Below are 11,176 nucleotides of genomic sequence, written 5' to 3' on the forward strand. Positions count from 1 at the left end.
CTTTGCCTCCGATGACCTTGATAATTTTGAGGACTGGGTAGATAGGATATTCCTTTATTGGAATTTGTCTAATGTTTTTCTCATGGTTAAACTGGGCTTATAGGTCTGGAAAGAAAGACCACAGAGATGAAGTGTCATTTTTATCATTTCAAGGGCACATATTCATTCACAAGCTTTTTGACTACTTATGTTGATCTTGATCACTTGAATGAGTAAGGTTTATCAAGTTTCCCCACTGTTAAGTTACCTTTTTTCTTCTTCTTCTTCCCTTCCATGCTGTACTTTTTGGAAGGAAGTTGCTATGCACAGCCCCCATTGAAGGAGTGAGGAGTTATGCTCCTCCCTTCCTTAGGGTGGAGTATCTACATAAATTATTGGAAATTCCTCTGCATGGTAGTTTTGCTTTTCCCTCTCCCCTCATTTACTGAGTCATTCAATTATTTATTTCTATCAGCATGAACTCATAGATTTTATGCTTTGGGCTATAATTCAATACTTCTTTATTCTTTTTTGCTTGAATTGTTCTAGCTTTAGCCAATTGGGAGCTTTTTCAGTTGGCTCCTGTGTCCTTTTGACATACCTCGTCAATGTGTTTTTTTTTGTTTGTTTTGTTTTGTTTACTGCTATTTGTTTTTTGAGCGTTTTCTTATTTCCAGGTTCATCTTGTATATTTTCTGCCTGCAGTCCTAGAATCAGTCATTTTTCTAAGGAGACTTAGTTCCTTTTATAAGAGAATGGTATTAAAAATCATGATCTAAGCACTAAGAGTATTCATTATTACTGGGGCATCATTTATTTTAGGTCCTCAGGTGATAGAGCCAAGATATGCATGTATTTATACTAACCCAAATGTACATATGGGTTCTATCTATCTATCTATCTATCATCTATCTATCTATCTATCTATCATCTATCATCTATCTTTCTAATCTAATCTATATCATCCATAAATATTCCTATATATTACTATCAGTAACTATATTAAATTAAACTGAGTTCATATGGCTGTCTCCAATTCTAACCTATTAGTATGTGGATCATTCTAGCCTCTCCCCCTTGCTTATCTAAATTCCCATTCCAATAGTGAGAATCATAGCTTATACCATCTGCCATCTATTTACTTGATTGTTCAATTCCAGTATATATGTATAGCTATATCAGAGTTGTTAAAATTGTAACCCTGTGGGATAAAATGCTTATATGTAATTCCTTTTTATTTTAGTCTTACAAACTCCATTACCAAAGTTATTTAGGTTAGCACATATTCCCGCCACCCCCTTCCATGAAGTTGTTTCATATATTTTAATATAATTATATTATCTTGTCATAGTCTACATTCTTTCCTGGATCTCCCAAACTCCTAAATGATTTTTAAAATTTGCATACATTAAGATTCACTCTTTGTGCTATAAAATTCTATCGGTTTTGAGAAGTGCACAGTGTCATGTATCCACCATTACAATATCATACAGAATAGTTCCACTGTCCTAAAAGTCTACTATGCTTTGCCTATTATTCAAACCCTTGGTAATCAGTGATCTTTTACCATTTCTATAAATTTACTTTTTCCCCAAATGTCAAGTATTCAAAAACAGTTTGAATCATATAGTATGTGGCCTTTTCAGACTGGTTTCTTTCACTTACCAATATGCATTTAAGATTTGTCCATATGTTTCTGGTGGCATGATAGCTCATTTATTTTTATCATGTATTTTTATCACTCTTATTTCATGGATGCACCAAAGATTGTTTGTACACTCACCTATTGAAGATATCCTAGTTGCTTCCAGTTGTTGGAATTATGAATAAAGTGCTATAAATATCTTTGTATAGATTTTTGCGTGGATCTAAGTTTTCAAATCAGTTGGATAAATATCTAGGAATGTGATATCTGGAACATATGGTAAGACTATGTTTAGGTCTGTAAGAAACTGCCAAACTGTCTTCCCAAGTTGGTGTACTATTGTGCATTCCCACCAGCAATGAACAAAAACTCCTGTTGTTCCTCATCCTCAGCATTTGGTATTATATTTTTGAGTTCTAACCATTCTAAATAGATATGTAGTGTTATCTCACAGTTCTTTTAATTTGCAATTCCCTAATGAAAAATGATACTAAGCACCTTTTCATATGCTGTTTACCACATGTATATCTTCTAGGTATATGCAGTTATGCATGTGTATAACAGGTGTTGGTTGAGATGTTTTGTCCATTTTTTAATTTAGTTGTTTGTTTTCTTATTGTTGAATTTTAAGAGTTCTTTGTATATTTTGATACCAGTCCTTTGATAGACTTGCATTTTACAAATATTTTCTTTCTGTGGCTTTTCACTCTTAATATCTTTCATAGTGCAAAAGTTTTTAATTTTAACAAAATCTCACTATTTTTTTCTTTTATGAATTGTATTTTTAGTATTGTGTCTAAAAAACTTATTGCCAAGTCCAAGGTCACCTAGATTTTTTTCCTGTTTTCTTCAAGAAGGTTGACTATGATCCATTTTGAGTTGACTTGTATGAATAGTATATAGAGTCAGTCTAGATTCATCTTTTTTTGCATATGAATGTCAAAAATTTCCAGCACTATTTGTTGAAAGGACCATATTTTGTCCATTGAGTTCCCTTAGCTCCTTTGTCAAAGATCAGTTGGCTGTTTTTATGGGTTATTTCTGGACTTTCTACTCTGTTACAATGATCTATGTGACTATCTTTCCCCAGCTATTATGATGCCATGAATACTGTAGCTTTGTAGTAAGTCTTGCAGTTCAGTAACTTGAAGTCTTCCAACTTTGTTCTTCCTCTTCAGTATTGTGTTTCTGTTTTGGTTCTTTTGCCTTTTCACACTAACTTTAGAATCAGTTTGTCAATATCCACAAAATAGCTTGCTGGGATTTTGATTAAAATTAATTTGAGTCTGTATATCAAGTTGGGAGAAAGTGGCATCTTAACAATATCAAATATGGAATATTACTTCACTTATTTATATCTTCTTTGACACTTATCAGAGATTTATAGTTTTCTGTATGTAGATACTTTACATAACTTTTAATATTTAAAATTTAAAAAGTTTAAAATACCTTAATATTTCATTTTCTGGGAGCTATTATAAATGAAAGTGTGTTTTTTATTTCAAGTTCCAATTGTTCATTACTATTAAATAGAAACATAATTGACTTTCACATATTGACTGATTACCCGTCAACCTTGCTAAAAATGGTCATTTGTTCTAGGACTTTTTTTATTAAGTATTTAGGGTTTTCTACAAAGTAAATTATGTTATTTGCAAACAAAATAATTTTATTTCTCAAATTGTATATTTTAAATTTCCTTTTCTTGCCTTATTGCGCTAGCAAGGACTTCCACTAAGATACTGAATAGAAGTAGTGAGAGACTCATCTTGTTCTTGCTCTTAGGGCAACAGCCTCTTGTTTCTCAAAATTAAGTATGATTTTATGTGTAGATTTTTTGTAGATATTCTCTGTCAGATTGAGGAAATTCCCCTCTAATCCTCATTTGCTGAGAGTTTTAACTATGAATGAACATTGGATTTTGTCAAGTGCTTTTTTTTCATCAATTGATATGATCACATGATGTTTTTCTTTAGCCTGTTAGTGTGGTGGATTACATTATTTCATTTTCTAATGTTGAATCAGCATTGCATATCTGGAACAAATCCCACTTGTTCATAGTGTATAATTCTTTGTATACATTATTGGAATTGACTTGCTAATATTTTTTGCAGCCATGAAAAATATTGGTCTGTAGTTTGTAGTTTTCCTTTTTATAATGTCTTTAAAACTGGTTTTGGTATTGAAGTAATGCTGGCCTCACAGAAAAAAATAGGAAAATTTCCTCTGCTTCTATTTTCTAGATGAGATTATAGAGAATTGATATCATTTTTTTCTTCACTTTTGGTAGAACTCACTACTAAAACCATCTGGGCCTGGTGCTTTCTGTTTTGGAAGGTTTTAAATTATTGATTCAATTTCTTTAACAAATATGAGCCCATTAAGATTATTTATTTATCCTCATGTTACTTAGGTAGTTTTTTTCTTTAAAGTATTAGTCTGCTTCATTTAAGTTATCAAATTTATGGACATAATATTGCTCATAATATTCCTTTATTATCCTTTTGATGTTCATGATGTTAGCAGTGATGATTCCTCTTTCACATCTAATAGTGGTGATTTGTATCTTTTTTCCTTTTTTCTTGGCTAGTCTAACTGGCAGTTTATCAATTTTGTTATTTTCAAAGAACAAGCATTTGGTTTTATTGGTTTTCTCTATTAATTTCCCATTTTCAATGTCATTGATGTCTCTTTTATTTGTATTATTCCTTTTCTTCTCTTTGCTTTATTGCTAAATTGGTCTCCCTTCTATAGTTTATTAAGAAGTTTAGATGATTGATTTTAGATCTTTTTTCTTTTCTTATACATGCACTTAATACCATAAATTTCCATTAAGCTTATGTTGCATTACAACATTTTTAATGAGCTAAATTTTCATTTTTATTTAGTTCAAAATATTTTTAAATTATCTCTTGAGGTTTTTTTGACCCATGTTTTCCTTTAAAAAAAATCTCCAAATCCTTTTTTAAAAAGATTTTATTTATTCATGAGAGACACAGAGAGAGAGAGGCAGAGTCATAGGTGGAGGGAGAAGCAGGTTCCCTGAGGGGAACCCAATGCAAGACTCAATCCCGGGACCTGGGATCACGACCTGAGCCAAAGGTAGACGCTCAACCACTGAGGCACCCTAGGATGGTTGAAAGATCTAAATGTGAGACAAGAATCCATCAAAATCCTAGAGAAGAAAACAGGCAACACCCTTTTTGAACTTGGCCACAGCAACTTCTTGCAAGATACCTCTATGAAGGCAAGGGAAACAAAAGCAAAAATGAACTATTGTGACTTACTCAAGATAAAAAGTTTCTGCACAGCAAAAAGAAACAGTCAACAAAACTAAAAGGCAACCTACAGAATGGGAGAAGATATTTGCAAATGGTATATCAGATAAAGGGCTAGTATCCAAGATCTACAAAGAACTTATTAAACTCAACAGCAGAGAAACAAACAATCCAATTATGAAATGGGCAAAAGACATGAACGGAAATTTCACCAAAGAAGACATACACGTGGCCAAAAAGCACATGAGAAATGCTCTGCATCACTTGCCATCAGGGAAATACAAATCAAAACCACAATGAGATACCACCTCACACCAGTGAGAATGGGGAAATTTAACAAGACAGGAAACCACAAATGTTGGAGAGGATGTAGAGAAAGGGGAACCCTCTTGCACTGTTGGTGGGAATGTGAACTGGTGCAGCCACTCTGGAAAACTGTGTAGAGGTTCCCCAAAGAGTTAAAAATAGAGCTACCCTACAACCCAGCAATTGCACTATTGGAGATTTACCCCAAAGATACAGATGCAGTGAAAGACCATGACATCTGTACCACAATGTTTATAGCAGCAATGTCCACAATAGCCAAACTGTGGAAGGAGCTTCAGTGTCCATCAGAAGATGAATGGATAAGGAAGATGTGGTCTATGTACAATGGAATATTACTCAGCCATTAGAAATGACAAATACCCACTATTTGCTTCAATATGGATAAAACTGGAGGATATTATGCTGAGTGAAGTAAGTCAATTGGAGAAGAACAATCATTCTGTGGTTTCACTCATATGGGGAATATAAAAAACAGTGAAAGGGATTATAGGGGAAAGGAGAGAAAATGAGGGAGAATATTCAGAGATGGTGACAAAACATGAGAGACTCCTAACTCTGGGAAATGAACAAGAGGGTAGTGGAAGGAGAGGGGGGTGAAGGGATGGGGTGATTGGGTGATGGGCACTGAGGGCATTTGACAGGATGAACACTGGGTGCTATACTATATGTTGGCAAATCGAACTCCAATAAAAATATCCAAATGAAATCTCCAAATCCTTTTTTAAAAAAGATTTTATTTATTTATTAATGAGAGACACACAGAGAGAGAGGGGCAAAATCATAGGCAGAGGGAGAAGCAGGCTCCTTCCAGGGAACCGGATGCAGGACTCGATCCTGGGACCTGGGATCATGACCTGAGCCAAAAGTAGATGCTCAACTACTGAGGCACCCTAGGTGCCCCTTGATCTCCAAATCTGTTTGGATTTCCAGGTCCCTTTCTTTAACTGATACTTAGTTTAATTCTTTTCCAATTTGATGAAGGACCTCCCTTAGGCACCTTTACAGATAAATGTAGTCTCTAAATGTTGAGATGATAAAGGTTAGCTGTCAATTATGCAGTAAGGGTAGAATGTTATAATGAAAGCAGGTATTAGACGAAATTCTGACCCACATTTAGACATTTTCTAAGCAGGAATAAGATAGCATATACACCTTGCCTTGTCTGATTGGTATCCCATCTCTGCTTTCATGGGTGACTTACTGCAACTTGTATGAAATGTTTACCTGTGGCAAGTTAAACACTATTTTAGAGGCAAGGTGTGGTCACCTTTCTAATAATCATCAGAATCCTCTGATTCAGTGGCTGGAACCTGAGGATGCTCTAGGGATTAAGTCTCCAGTGCCCTCTCTAAGAGTACAAAACAGGATTTTCTAGGTTTTTGTTCTGGATTTGTGCCAAAGTGGGAAATGTTATTACAATATCCTCATAGTTTGAATATCATTACTTTCACCAATGAAACCTCATTTCTGGCTTTCATTATATTATTCAGTGACATGAGATGAGAGATCAAGATAGCTGAAACACTATAAAAGGTACTTTGGAGTTGCGGCCTTTCTGATCTAAATTGAACTTCTAGGTGACCACCCAAGAGATGACAGTTTCTATCAGGACAACATACTGACCTGCAAGGTGCTTTAAAATAAACATATATTTCATCACATTGTATACACTGAAGTATTTTAAAGAAAATTTAACATACTGTAACACCAAGATCTGGAATACAAGGAAAGAAATGATTTTGAGGAAAGAAGAATAATTTGCTTATGAAAATCCTGACATTCTAAAAACAAACAAACAAACAAACAAACAAACAAACAAACATATAGCTGTGTGTAATAGGAGGATGTTTGACCATTAAAAACAATCTCTTTCCAAATTTACTTATTTTTTGCTTTTCTTTGGTACCAGGTAAAACCCTCTACCAAGAGAAGCATGCAGCACAAGCTAAAAGCAGTTTTCTGCTAGCCTTTTTTCTTGGGATCTGCATTTGAGAAAATTGGATTTTCAAAGGAGTAAAAAAGGTGAGATCGTATCAGAACAAAGCCTAGCCAAAGAAACATCATATTGCAACATGTATGAATTTTAAGTGTGTTAATTCTCACAGAATGCTATAAAAAATAGAAGCATCCAATATGTTTGTAATCAAATTTGATTCAGTGACTCTGAGAATTCCTCACATAAAATTTTATGAAATGTTTCAGGTAGGGGAGGAAAGCATGAAAAATAATCTCCATTTGTAGGGCCATGGCAAAAGACCACGATGGCATAGGCAAAAAGACAGAGTGTAGTGACCTGCACTAGAATCTTCTCTCTGATCTCTTCCTTCCATGCTTCCTGCTGTTTTCCCATCCTACCACTTGTATGAAGTTTAGGTGTATAGCATATATATATCCCTAGATCATAACTATCTATCTATCTATCTATCTATCTATCTATCTATCTATCTATCATCTATTATGTCTATTATATATATAATAGAAGCTATATTGTATATATAATATATCCCTAGATAATTTACATATCTATAAATTAGATTCCCCTCATTTGAATCTGGCTATATCCCTTACTGGTTCTGCAACATTGTCCAAGTTCCTGAACTGCTCTCTTGATCTCAGTTTCTGAATCTGTGATATGGAAATAATAACTCTGTCTATCACAGAGATTATGTAGAGATCAAATGACCTAGAGCATGTGAAGCGCCTAGCAAAGGGCCTGGCACACAGTAAAGTACTTCAGTACATGTTAACTGTTATCATTGCCGGTGTAGTATTGGGTGAAACTGAATTCAAAATTATTGCAGTAAGAGAGCTAGCTTCTGCATTTTCCTTGTTGAGTAGATGCATCTGTTTACCTTGCAGCAGGTTTTCTGTGTTTAGGTAAGTTCGTTGAGTATTTCTTAGTTATAAAGGTAAGGCTGATTTTCCCTTGAGAAAGAAGGGCTACATTTGGTAACCTGACAAGGGAAGTCCTTCTCAGTGCATCTTGCAATGTAGAGGACAGTAAACATGGGGCCAAGAAGCCTCCGGGGAGGAAGAGAATCCTCTGTCTCCTCTTTTGAGGTTCAGTATTATTGGAAACTCTATGATGAACTCCATGATTTTAGTTAATCATTTGACAGGAAGGAACAGGGGCCTCAAAGAGGTGTGAACCATATGGAAATAGAGAGTCTAGACTCCAAAACTGAGTCCAGTTTTGGATCCTGACTCCAAAACTAAAAATGCTTTGGAGGCAGGGCTGCTCTCAGTCCACTGTGATGCCAAGGCTAGAGGACTCTCAGGACCCAGCACCTTGTCCACTGCATTATGCTTTATTTTTTTTAAGATCTTATTTATTCATGAGAGACACACAGAGAGAGGCAGAGACACAGGCAGCAGGAGAGCAGGCTCCCTGTGGGGAGCCTGATGTGGGACTCATCCCAGGACTCCAGGATCATGCCTTGGGCCAACGGCAGACGCTCACCCGCTGAGCCACCCAGGCATATGCTCTCTATAGAGAATAGCCCTGCACAGGAGGATAAGCCAAGAGATCTTTACTTTGGGAATTCAAGGATGGGACATTCCTCTTGAAGCTTTTTCTTTTAAGGGGTATACTGTCTTAAGGTTCATCTCAGCAGTGTGAAACAATCTAAGCGACTAAGAGGAACCAATTCCAACAGCAGCCAGTGAAGAAATATGGCAAAGGAGAATGATGGTAATGGAGTAGGCAGGTTTGATAGTTCTCTCACATGCAGATGGAGCTGAGGGGTCCTTAGGGGTAACAGTTAAAGTGAGAACACCTCCAGGAGGTGTTACTATATTCTAGATAATTTGGGAAAGCAAGTTTTAAGAGATTAGTTAGGAAAATAAAAGGGATAAACCCATATATTATGTAAAGCTGACATACCACTTCATGCTCATCCATCCATCCATTTATCCATCCATCCATCCATCCATTGATTATTCATCCATTTATTTATTTATCCATTTATCCATGTATTTATTGAAGGTGCTATTTAAGATAAAGATCTTTATAAATCTTTGTTTTAATTTTTTTTTTTCAGGGAGGGGCCAAATATCCCATTAACCAGACATGTTTCATGGCGGCATATACAAGAATATCATTACATTTAATTTGTTACTATCTTGCCAATGAAACGTTGTACACAGAAATCTAATCATCACCTTAGCACGTGTGCCGAAATGTTTCACTACTGGGGGGAAGAGTGGAAGACCCAGGCACACATACAAGCATTTATCTTTACATATTCTTAGAATCTTGAAACGCCAAAGTATTTATGTTAGTCTTTGCTTGGTTTTAGTGCAATGACTGCTTTGGTGTGGAAGTTTGTTTTGCAAAACAGAAATAAAAGCTCCATAATCTACTACTTGGAGAAGAAAACCTCAGAATGCATGCCCTGGTGGGTCTCCCTCATCTAAATTTGGAGGCAATTCAATATCAGATTTGGTTCCCATGGAAGCACTACTTGTCATTTCTTCTAATGACCACACTGAAAAAAAAAAATAATGACCACACTGGAAGAGATACTTAGGAGGACAGCTTGCCTATCACCGTGTAAGGAATATCCATCCGCTGCCACATCAGCCCTATGATTCTAGAATAAATGAATTCTCACCTGTCATGGATTATCAGATATTTCTGTATCTGTTTAACAAAGGTAATGTTAACAGTGCTGTGAAAACAGGACTGTGTTTGTGGATCTGTTGTCTTTGTTCCTTTGCTAATCTTGTATATTTTGCTTTTTGGTCTCAAGATGCTGGAATAAACATGTTCTTAGATGCAAGAAGACATCTGATCCAGTATCCCTTAATTAGTGTAATCTTTTTAAAAGCATCCCAATATCCTTAGGATTTCTTATAGCACCTAGACAGAGTGCGGAGAGAGCTTACTGCACTTATTTAAAAATTCCTATTCATAGCACAGCTCACTGAAGTATTCTACTAATCAGCTGTCAGGCAGGCAGTTCTCCCCATAGCGTTTGGACAGCCCCAAGGCTCACAGAAAGATGGTGGAGAGGGTCAGGTTGACAGATTGTTTTTGCTGTCTTAACGAGCACAAATTAACTGATTTTGCTGAAAAAATCTCTCTGGATTATGACAGACAAAACATCCTTTACAACGTGATATGTTTTCAGTGGGCAGCTCTGGTTTCCTCATGTAGAGCCTGCTACTTCCACTTGCCTGTTCTAGTATATTCCTAGTTAATTTTTTGCCACAATGACTCATCAACCTTAGTAATTCCCTGAAAACAGAAACACAAGAGCTTAGAAAGCAAAGGCAGGATGCGTCATATTTTGTTGTTGTTTCACCTAGGGTGTCTGATGGTAGAGGCTGATGTCAAGTGCTGAGTCATTTGTCTACTTAATTCCTCTTGCATAATGAGCATGAACATGTAGTACAAAGACAGGATTGACAGGACCCAGCTCACAATGAGCATTTGAGCTGTATGGTCATATGGCACAAACTCCACTCAGTCTCTTTTTCTCACCGCTGACACCTCCAACACTATAGGGTCTGCAGATCTTATGGCTCACATGGAGGCAGAAATGCTTGCCCCTCATCTTGGACCTGCTACAGAGTCCTCTACTGCTTTAGACTTAGATCCTTTTACATTGCCTGGTATATGGCCTGGAGTTGTATTTCTATATGTGGAATATAACCAATTAGTCATCCATGTTTCCTTTTTCAGTGCAAGATACATTAATTTGGAGGGGATGTTTCAGTATGTTCTTAACCACTTAACCATTATCTTATTGTATTGATGGGATCTTGACATCCCTTTTTTGTCGGAGTGATTTTTTAAAAATATACTATGTCTAATGGTATCATTTCCTACTTAAAATTCTTCAGAGGTTTCTTATTATCTTCAGAAGAAAATACAAAGCCCTTAATGTGGTCAACAAGGCCCAAGCATGATCTGCTTTTGGATCCCTAAAAACTTTATGACTAT

The sequence above is a fragment of the Canis aureus genome, chromosome 25 (assembly GCF_053574225.1).
Source record: "Canis aureus isolate CA01 chromosome 25, VMU_Caureus_v.1.0, whole genome shotgun sequence".
NCBI classification, from domain to species: domain Eukaryota; kingdom Metazoa; phylum Chordata; class Mammalia; order Carnivora; family Canidae; genus Canis; species Canis aureus.